Source organism: Geotrypetes seraphini, chromosome 13 (assembly GCF_902459505.1).
Source record: "Geotrypetes seraphini chromosome 13, aGeoSer1.1, whole genome shotgun sequence".
Classification (NCBI taxonomy): Eukaryota; Metazoa; Chordata; class Amphibia; order Gymnophiona; family Dermophiidae; genus Geotrypetes; species Geotrypetes seraphini.
Genome location: NC_047096.1, coordinates 11,851,170 through 11,862,303, shown reverse-complemented (window position 1 = coordinate 11,862,303; position 11,134 = coordinate 11,851,170).

The window sequence follows — 11,134 nt, the reverse complement described above, 5'->3', positions numbered from 1 at the left end:
AAAACGTGAGGCTTTAAGCTTAGAAAGGCTGTACTGCGTTGGTCTGGCAAATGTTAGGGAACATGAACCCCCTTTGACCGTAAAACAACGCTTTCTCAAGGGTAGCCCAAGGTGAGTACGGTAGGTGTGTTCTTGATCCCAGGGGGCTTACCAGCAAAGTTTCTAGCTGAGGTAATGAGTTCTCCAAAATCACAAGGAGCCACAGTAGGACTTGCATGTGTCTTCCCTGGTTCTCAGCTTGCTACTCTAACCATTAGGCTCAAGTTTATTAGGATTTTATATACCACCTATCAAGGTTATCTAAGCGATTTTACAATCAGGACCTCAAGCATTTTCCCTATCTGTCCTGGTGGGCTCACAATTTATCTAAACTAAACTAAACCTTAGGTTTGTATACTGCATCATCTCTACATTCGCAAAGCTCGACACGGTTAGCAAGGGTTAGGGTAGAAAGGAACTCCAGTGAAGGGAAAAGACAAAATGAAGAGAAAATTTAGGACAGAGTAACCAGAGAGAGGAAGAGTTACATTTTTGAAAATAACCAGGTTTTCAGATGTTTACGGAAGAGTTGGAGGGAGCTCAGATTCCTAAGAGGGGAGGTAAGGTTGTTCCAGAGCTCAGTGATTCTGAAAGGGAGGGAGGAACCTAGTTTTCCTACAAGGGAAACGCCTTTTCGAGAGGGAAAGGAAAGTTTCAGTTTTTGGGTAGATCTAGTGGAATTGGGGTTAGAGGAATTCCAAGAAAGAGAAATAAAAGGGGGGGAGAATGCCGTGTAGGATCTTGAAAGTAAGGCAGGCACATTTGAAGTAGACTCTGGAGATTATCGGGAGCCAGTGGAGCTTGGACAAAAGTGGTGAGACGTGGTCAAATTTGCTTTTTGCGAAGATAAGCTTAGCAGCGGCATTTTGAATCCCCTGGAGTCTTTGAAGGTTTTTCTTTGTTAGGCTTAGGTAGATATAGTTGCAATAGCCCAGTCTGGAAAGGATGATGGATTGGACAAGGACGACAAAGTGTTTTTGATGGAAACAGGTTCTCACTTTCCTTAGCATGTGAAGGCTGAAGAAACATTTTTTTATTAGGGAATTGAGGTGATCGTTGAAGGAAAGTGTAACGTACCTGGGGCTATGGAGGACTGAGTGACTTGCCCAGGGTCACAAGGAGTAGTGCGGGGTTTGAACCCACAAGCCCAGGGTGCCAAGGCTGTAGCTTCAACCACTGCGCCACACTCCTCCACGCCAAATGTTGATGCCACTGAAGTCTATGAAAGTGAAGGGATGTGGTGAGTGTCACTTAGGGTTTCCCTGGACATGGCCTCATTTTCGAGGACACGTCCAGGGCTCCGAACAGCTTTTCAAAATCCGGCACTTTGTCCGGATTTTGAAAAGCTTCCAGCTGGCAGCGACGTCAGGACAGCATGCGCGGGTGCAATGCGGTGGCATCACGCGCAAATGCCTTTCCAACTAGCAAGCAGGTTGAGGGGGGCGTGACTCGGGCGGGGCCATGGGTCTGGATTTTTGTTCCGGAAAATCTGGGAACCCTAGTGTCACTTTATTTGATGGGGAGGAGGGGGAAGGGGAAGAACCGGGGCTGAGGAGGTAGGACTGGAGTCATGTGAGATGAGGGGGCGTCACAGCTGAAAATGGTTTGGAAGCACTGTCTTACACAGTAACAGACTTATTTTCTTCTTAATTCCACCAACCGCTTTCATGAAGCGATCCCATCCCTAATGTTTTTACCCCCTCTCTATCCATTTCCTTTCTACCCCCTTTTTTCTCCCCTTCTTATCTCTAATAATATAAGTTTACCCCATTCCTTCTCTTCAGTCATCACTCTCAAGTCTGTCCTGTCGACGTCCTCAATGTTCACCTTCTTTTCTTTCAATAGTCATTACTTTTAAGTACTAGTTTTAACTCTATTTTAGTATTTTATTGTAAACCGGCTAGATACTCGTTGATGGTCGGTATATTAAAAATCAATAAACTTGAAAAAAAAATATATATATATATATCAATAAACTTATTGTGATAAGAGCTTTTGAGAAGAGTCAACCGTGAACCTTCCAGGTTTTGCAGGGATCCTCTTATCTCCGACAGATGGGGAGCTTTTCAGTTTGTTGTCATAAGTGTCTCTCTCTACCAGCTGGCTATCGTGGTCCATATCCATTTTCATATTTTACATAAGACCCCTCAGAGATCACAGAATTATTTATGAAAATACCCCCAGAGCATTTTGAATCCATGTAAGGGGCTGTTCAAGCACAAATCTGAAGAACTTCAGAAAATCCCCCCCTACCCTCCTGTTCTAATCCCAAACTTGAGGAAAAAGTCCACTTCAGAAGGTTCATAATAGGAGACAAAACAGCAGGACAGATGGACAAACAGGAACTCCAGCAGTGTTCTAAAAAAACTGTCCTCAACACAGACAAACAATCTTGCCTGGCTTTACAATGAACCGGGTTTCAGCTTGTGGGTCTCCTTCAGGAGTTTAAACGTACAAATATTCGTTTAATTATTATTCCTTATAGAACAGTGCCTCGCAGACTTTCCAGCCGGGGCGCACTAAATCCAGTGCCCCGGTCGGAAGGCACCCGGAAGTGCGCGGAGGCCCCCTAGCCGCGACCCGCTTTGGTGGAGGGATCCGGGAGGTGTGGGGAGAGGAGGAGAGACATCTGCGCCGGCTGACTTGAGAGGCACGTCCTGTAGGCAGTCAGCCGGCATGGACGACTCTCCTCCTTGCCGGTGTGTCGCGGCACACCTGAAATTTTAGGAGCCACGCAGTTTACGATACATTTACGCAAACTTATTTCTTTGGATGTTTTTTCTCATGATGTGTGAACATATTTAGTAGCTTATATACATCATTCCTGGTGTTTTATCCTCACCCCCCTTCCCTTTAATTAATTTGTTTTTAATGATGTAATTATTAACTTTCCCCTCCCCCTTTCCCCTCAAGCTCATGTTCGTATTTGTAATTTGTCTATTTAATGTTCACATTTCCCCCCTACAAAAATTTATTCTAACCTTTCATTTGTAGCATTGTAAACCGGCCAGGTGCACGTCGATGGTCGGTATATTAAAATGAATGAAACTTGAAACATGTTTTATGATCAATTAATATATCTGTTTACCATCTACTTTTATATTATTGTTCATTCATTCATTCATATTATTTATTTAGCTCTGTTAGTGCATATAGTCAGTGGCACTGAACATATATATTTTACCCTTGACCGTTCCTTTCACTATCCGTGTGCCTCTATCCATAAATCCTCAAACACTAGCATTTACCGAATACCAGAACTTGCTCTCACCTAAAAGCTATTTGGCAACAGTGCGTGTCAATGCTTGCAAAATGCAAGAAGGTGAACACATAACATATAATTCCATTTGCACACCGCAATACCTTGGTTAACACTAAGAAAACTGAACATTTACAACGAAGTACACATGCGAGGGTCATGGGAGTGGTGCCATTGACATGCGCTAGAGGCCTTTTGGTTTCAGTAGAAATTGAATCCACAACCAAAGCCATGGGCCTGTCAGGCCATGCCCTCACTGACTGGGGTTCCCAGGTGTCCGGAAAAACCCGGACATGTCCTCTTTTTAGAGGACTGTCCGGGGTCCCGAACGGACTTTCCAAAACCTGGCAGTTTTTCCAGGTTTTGGAAAGCCCCGACGAGCTCCGGCTGCATTTGGAGGTCATCTGAGCATGCACAGATGACTTCATGCACATCCACGCATACTTCAGGCCCTCCAGACGCGGCCAGAGCTTGCCAGGGAAGAAGAGAGGACGTGTGTGGGGGCAGGGCCAGAGATAGGATGGGGCATGGCCATGTACCAGATTGTTATGCCCTAAAAAATGGTAACCCTACCTCTTCCACAATACCACCTCCCCCCCCCCTCCCGTGCCAGTCTCTTAACCCTGAAAAAAACTGCCCACCAGCTCCAATCACCCTCCCCTCCTCTTTCCCGTCCCCGTAGGTCCTCCCCGGGCCTACATTCTAAAGGCCCTGCCCCTATGCCTGGAATAAATTACCCGAGTTTGTCCGCCAAGCCCCTTCCCTTGTTTAAAAGCAGACTGAAAACCCACCTTTATTGATACAGCCTTCAATCCATAACCCTACTCCCCTCTGCCCACCAACCCAGCCAGCAGATTAACCGTTCCCCGTAACTTTATCCATGATGACATCCTGTTTGTCTGTCTTGTCTGTTTAGATTGTGAGCTCCTTTGAGCAGGGACTGTCTTCTTTGTGACTCTATCTGGTAGCGCTATAGAAATAATTCATAGTGGTAGAAGTAGTAGAAGCAACCACTGGTAAATGTATAAGTCCTTTCAAAAACTGGACCAAATCAGTTTAAACAAAAGGCCCTGAAAGGCTGGTGGAGAGCCAAATCTTCCCTGTGGAGTTTGCAAAAAATTGAAGAGGCACTGCCTGGCATCCATATATCAGAAAGGCATCCCCTTCGAGTGGAAAGGGTTGGGGGTCACCCTAGTGAACAAAGTAACCTATCCTAGTAACACCTGCTGTGTCTGAGGAGACGCCTTTATAATTCAGGAGACAGAGTCGGGACCGTGTATGCTGGGAATAAAAAAGCGCTTTTCTCCTCCACCACCATCTGTCCATGGCAATGAGGTTAAATAGAAAAAGCCAGCCAGCCAGACACATCCCCTTCTTGCAGCTTCACAAACCAGGCAGAGAAACAGAGAGGACCCAAGTGGATCTTGCGAGTTGCTGAAAACATTTATTTAGAGCTTCTCAGTTCCATTATATGTATTTGTGAGAACCTGATCCCGCAGTAGTGGTGTTTGGACTGTCTCTTGCCCTGGCCTTACACACACTTGCAATGCATTTCTTCCTCCGTATTCGCAGTTTCAGCAATCGCGGTTTCGATTATTTGCGGTTTGTAGCTTGCTTTCTCCTCCCGCCCCCCCCCCCCCAAATTACATCAGCTTGCATAGAGACATCGCCGATTCCAAGCGTTTACAGAGAAAATCGCCAATTCCCGGCACTTTCGTCACCGTGTTTTACCTCTCCTTCAGGAACAGGCCAGGTCTCCCACCATGTTATTCGCGGTTTCACCCTATTCGCGATAGTTTTTAGTAGAAAACAGCAAATAACACATGAAAAAGTTATTCACTGCTTTTCGGTATTCGCGGGTCTGTTAATCCCCTATCACAGCGAATACGGAGGGAAAAGTGTAAATGCACATTAATATTGTACGCATTCAGTGAGTAATCTTTCTTCCTTGCTAAGCCCCTGTATTGTCCTCCATTTTTTTTTTTTTTAAAGGGGCAACAGTTTTCCTCCACCTTTAGGCTTTAACCTCAGTTGAAGTTGGCCTGCACTCAGTGGCGTAGGAAGGGTGAGCGGTGCCCGGGGCGGTGGCACCCCTCCCCTGCCCTCTTCCCTGCCCCCCTCCCACCGCACACGTGCCCCTTCCCTTTCCCCGTATCTTTTAAACTTCCCTGGTGTGAGCAGTGTGCCCACATTGGTCCAAGACGCGTCTCCTGGAAGTGACATTAGAGAGAGCGCCGATGCTGACGCGGGCGGCAACCTTGCACTGAGGAAGTAAAAAAAAAGGTATGGGGAAGGCAAGGGCCGTGAGGAGAGGAGCAGGGGGGCAGAGAGGAGGAGGGGTGCCACGCCCATAGGAAGACCCCCCCCCTCCTTACCTCCCTTACTGCGCCACTGCCTGCACGGGCACAGGACGTCATGCTCTGCTCATGGTGTCCCCCACGATGTTACATCTGCTACACCACAGCCCACAAACTTAAGGGGAAATTCTCTACATAGCCCTGAAATTCGGGTGCTGAAAAGATTTGGTTCAGCTAGTACAGCGGTACCTCGGAATCCAAACTTTTTTTTAAAATTAAATTTTGCCCCGGAATCCAAACGCTGCTTTGGAATCCGAACGTACGGGAACTGCAAGCGTTGCTCAGCCCAAAGCTTCCCCTCTGACGCAGCTTCCTGTCTCCGCCTGGGAGGGAAGCTTAGGGCTGAGCACCGCTTGCCGTTGCCATTGCCGATCTTGCTGTCTCTGCCGGGGGGGGGGTTGGGGGGGGACCCGATCTTGCTGCGTTTTTGGGACCAAGGAACGGATTAATCCAGTTTCTATTATTGTCAGTGGGAAAACTTGTCTTGGAACTCGAAGGTTTTGGAACCCGAACGGGGTTCTGGAATGGATTAAGCTTGGATTCCAAGGTACCTCTGTGTTCTATAAAATGGGCACCCTGCTTTTACAAAATAGCAGGCCTCGCACGTGAGTTGCACTTCACTTTGAGTGCTGGACTTATGTCTGATAGAAACAGGTGTAAGTCTGACTCCCAAAGTTAGGCACCTACTGGCCAAATTCTATAACTCGGTGCCTATACATTACAGAATACTCCTGTGGCCACGCCCCCTTCTGATTGTGAGAAAAGTTAGTCACCAAGTTATAAACTATTGTGCAGGGGAGATCTGTGCACAACTTCAAGAGGCACCAAGTAGCACCAATTAAGCGGTCAGTTGGTGCCTATTTAAGGTTACCAGATTTTATGATTGTAAACTGGCCTCACCCCCAGGCCCGCCCAATTCTACCCAGCCCCGCCCTTTTCTGCCCATTACACCCTGTTCCGCCCCCAGCCATGCCCCCAGGCCCGCCCCCCCCCCCAACCTGTGCTCGGAACCGCGTCAGGAAGGCATCTGTGCATGCGTAGGTATGGCGCGATGATGTCACAAGGCATCACCACATTACATCCGCGCATGCACAGATGCTCTCCTGACGTGGTCCCGAACTGGAAGCTTTTCAAAACCCAGACAAATTCCCTCCAACTCCCCCCCTACGGGATGATGCATCTCTCTCTCCCCTATCCTCCACCTACCTTCTCGCTGAAATTAAATCTATGGGCTGTCCGGCAGCAGCAGCGAGGTGAGCCTACTACTGTTGGCTTGCCCTTGAAGCCGCCTCTCTGGAGCATCCCGCCTACAAAGGAACAGGAAGTTGGTCCAGAGAAAAGGCTTCCAGGGCAGGCCGATGGCAGCAGGCTCATCGTCTTGCTGCTGCCAGCCAGCCCAAAGATTCAATTTCAGGGAAGGCCGAAGGTAGGCGGGGGACAGGTCAGACATGTTAGGGCTAGGGTTACCAGATGCTTGAGAAAACCCAGACATGTCCTCTTTTTAGAGGACTGTCCAGGGTTCTGGATGGACTTTCCAAAGCCCAGCTGTTTGTCCGGGTTTTGGAAAGCCTCGATGAGCTCCGGCCTCATCTGGAGGGCATCTGAGCATGTGTGGATGATGTCACACACGTCCACATAAGCTTCAGGCTCTCCAGACGTGGCCAGAGTTTATCAGGGAAGAAGAGAGAAGGTTTGTGGGGGCAGGGCTGGAGGCTGAACTGAGAGAAGCTGGGGAAGAACTGAAGGCGGAACTAGGTGGAGCCAGGGGCAGAATGGGGTGGTGCTAGAGGTGGAACAGGGCGGAGCCATGTGTCTGAATTTTTGTGACCCCAAAAATGGTAACCCTAGTTAAGGCTCTAGACACTTTCTCCCCAGACAGGGGAGAAAGCTGTCCAGACAACTGGACAGTCCTTTAAAAAGAGGACTTGTCCAGGTAAATCCAGACATCTGGTAAATAAGAGGGAGAGTCTAAGCAAGTCCAGGGTTTCTGATAACCCTATCCTAGTGTATTATGGGACTTGAAGTACTGATTTTATTGTGTAGAATCAGAGACTACAAATACCACACTGCATTGAGATATGTGTTCAGAAATAAGGGCTGGCCACAAAGTCTTCTTCCTGGAGCTGGTTAACTTGGTAGTTTTGTGATGAGTCTGTGCATGCCAGGGGCCAAACCAAGACTGACTGGCGGACATTCTTAATTCCAGAGTGGCTCCCACTAATTACAAAAGAGCACTAAGGAAGTGGCTTGGGACAAATGTTAATAACTGTGTTCCTAGTGTAACAGTGACATCTTGTGGCTGGCTGTATTAATTTAAGAGTGTTTCTAGAATTTTGGCTAAACTATCAACAATGCCTTTATACAAACATCTATATACAGGAAGCCTACCGATAGATGTAGCTACTGCCGCAACTCAAGCTTCCACCCTTCACATAAAAAAAATAAATAAATTATATACAGCCAAACTGCACAATACCATCGTATCTGTGAGACAGAGACAATTGCTTCAAAACCCTGACTGAATTCTTCAAATAAAAAGGATACAACCCCCAAATAATCTCCATGAATATTGCCTCCTCCCTTGAGATACCTATTGCAGTAAAAAACAAGAATACTGCAGAGAGAGCCCCCCTGGTAATAATAATAATAATAATAACTTTATTTTTATATACCGCAATACCACAAACAGCTCAAAGCAGTTTAGAGAGGAAGAGACTGTGTACTAGAGAGTTGTGCGGGGACAGAAATCCCACCCATCCCCGCCTGTCCCCACCAGGATCCTCTATGTCCCCGCCAGGATCTTCTCCGTCCCCACCCGTCCCCGTCAGGATCTTCTCCGTCCCCACCCATCCCCACAAGGAATTACCTCCATCCCTGCCCGTCCCCATAAAAAGCAGCAATTGCTTCTGACAGGATCATCAATTCCACAGTTTCTTTTGTGTTTGCGCTGCTGTTTTCCTTGTGGAATCTCTTTGGTGGAACCCTTTTTTTGTTTTCTGTTCAGGTAATTAACTTATAAACCCCCTCTTTTACTATGGCTGACGTGTCCATTATATTATATGGACGAACCCTGCTTCTAAAGCCTTTCATCCCTGTGGGAGTCCCGTTGGCTAGAGGGGGTCCCCGTGGGAGTCTCGTGGGCCAGAGGGGGGTCCCTGTGGGAGTCCCTTGGGTTAAGGGGGATTCCCGCAGGACCCCCCACAGGACCCGTGGGATTCCCGCAATTCCCGTTCCCATGCAGATCTCTACTGTGTACAGACAGCAATATTAAAGAAAACTTTTGAAATTACATTATCTTGTTAAGGTTAGTCAAATTTATCTGGAAGTGTTTTGGAAATACATCAAGGCTGAAGTGGGGTCAGTGAAATTTGTCAAAGAGATAAGTTTTGATTGACTTCCTAAAAATTTGGTATGAAAGTGCATTTGAGATGAAGTTGGTTAAACATTTATTCCATTTGCCTGCTTGGAATGATAGTGTTCTATCGAGGAATCTCTTGTAGGTACAGCTCTTTAAGGATGGAAAAATTGTGCCTGGGAATTCGAAATGATGAGACAGATAGGTTGGAGATGAACCTGTTATGGTTTTGAAGCAAAGGCAAACAAACTTAAAGATGACCCTTGCTTCCACAGGCAGCCAGTGTAGTTTTTTTGTACTACGGGCTTACATGATCCGATTTCTTGAGGTCATAAATGAGACGGTAGTGATGTACAATGAGTTGTTTTATCATTGTTGCGGGGCAGGGGAGATATAGGATGTTGCAGTAGTCAAGAAGACCTAGGACTAGAGACTGGACCATGAGCTGGAGTTGTTTTCTGTCGAAGAATTTTCGAACTTGCCTTAGGTTTCTCATGACCGCAAATGATTTCTGTATTGTTTTGTTGATTTGTAGTTGCATGGTGCAGCATCTGTCTATCGCCATTCCCAGAAGTTTTAGAGTGGGTTGAATGGGGTATGTGATTGAGTTTATTACTAGGTTTGTTATGGTTGGGGTTTTATTTTTTTTCGAGAAGTATGAATTTTGTCTTGTCTGGGTCCAGTTTTAGTTTGTGGTCTTCCATCCATGTTGCCACTGTTTCTAGAGTTCTATGTAGTGTGTCTGTCATGGTGGGCATTGGCTGATCAAAAGGAAGTAGAATGGTGATGTCATCTGCATAGCTATAGGAGGTTAAGCCTATTTTGTCTAGGCAGGTGCCGAGGGATGCAATGTAGAGATTGAAGAGTGTTGGAGATAATGGTGATCCTTGGGGTACGCCAAAGGGGATGGACCATCTATGAGATAAATTTGCATATTATCTCTACCATATGTAACTTAATTGGTTGACAAGCCAATTAACGGCAATAAATGAGCATGAACAATCAATTATCAACGTTATTTGGCACCAATTAAGATTTACACATAAGAATAGCCTTACTGGGTCAGACCAATGGTCCATCAAGCCCAGTAGCCCGTTCTCATGGTAGCCAATCCAGGTCACTACTACCTGGCCATAACCCAAGGAGTAGCAACATTCCAGAATCCCAAAGAGTACCAAAAGATTCTAGAACCCCAAAGAGTAGCAAGATTCCATGCAGAATCTCAAAGAATAGCAAGATTCCGGAATCTCAAAGAGTAGCAACATTCCGTGCTACCGATCCAGGGCAAGCAGTGGCTTCCCCCATGTCTTTCTCAATAGCAGACTATGGACTTTTCCTCCAGGAACTTGTCCAAACCTTTCTTAAAACCAGCTACCGCTCTTACCACAACCTCTGGCGACAAAATTTCCTCCTATTGGTTTTAAAAGTATTTCCCTTTAACTTCATTGAGTGTCTCTCCAAAAGGGGGTATGACCATGGGAGGAATATGGTCATGCTAGACTTGTAGGAGAGTTTGTGTTTGCTGTTCTTATTGGCTGAATGAGATTGGACGTCACTGGGGGTTTCCCTACTTTAGTGCTATGGACGCCGCGGCCATTTTATGAGCCCCGGCAAAATTGTGAAAGGCTAAGCTGTGCTAGCTTTAACTATTTTGGTAAGGAGAAGACGTGTGTGTATAAATTTAGTATTTGAAGTTGATATGACTGTAGTTGATTGTATGGCTGTTTTGTTGTAGTTCCAGCCATATTCCCCAACCCTGTGGAAGGAACGAAACGCATTGGCGGGGGCTGGTGCCACAATGTTACAACATCAGACAAGCTAAGTTAACTGTAATGATATATTTACATGGAAAAATTTAAATAATAAGATTCAAAAAGAGATTTTAAAAATCATACGTTACAACGGATCAACGAGGTGTGCTGCCACGTCGAGCTGACTGCTTGGAGTGGCGTTCTGAGAATCTTATAACGAGCGAATATTAAAATCTGAAGATAGCGCTCACACAAGAGGGCATCCGCTGAAAATCAGGGGTGGGAAGATTCATGGCGACACCAGGAAGTTCTTCTTCAACGAAAGGGTAGTCGATCGTTGGAATAAACTTCCACTTCAGGTGATTCATGCCAG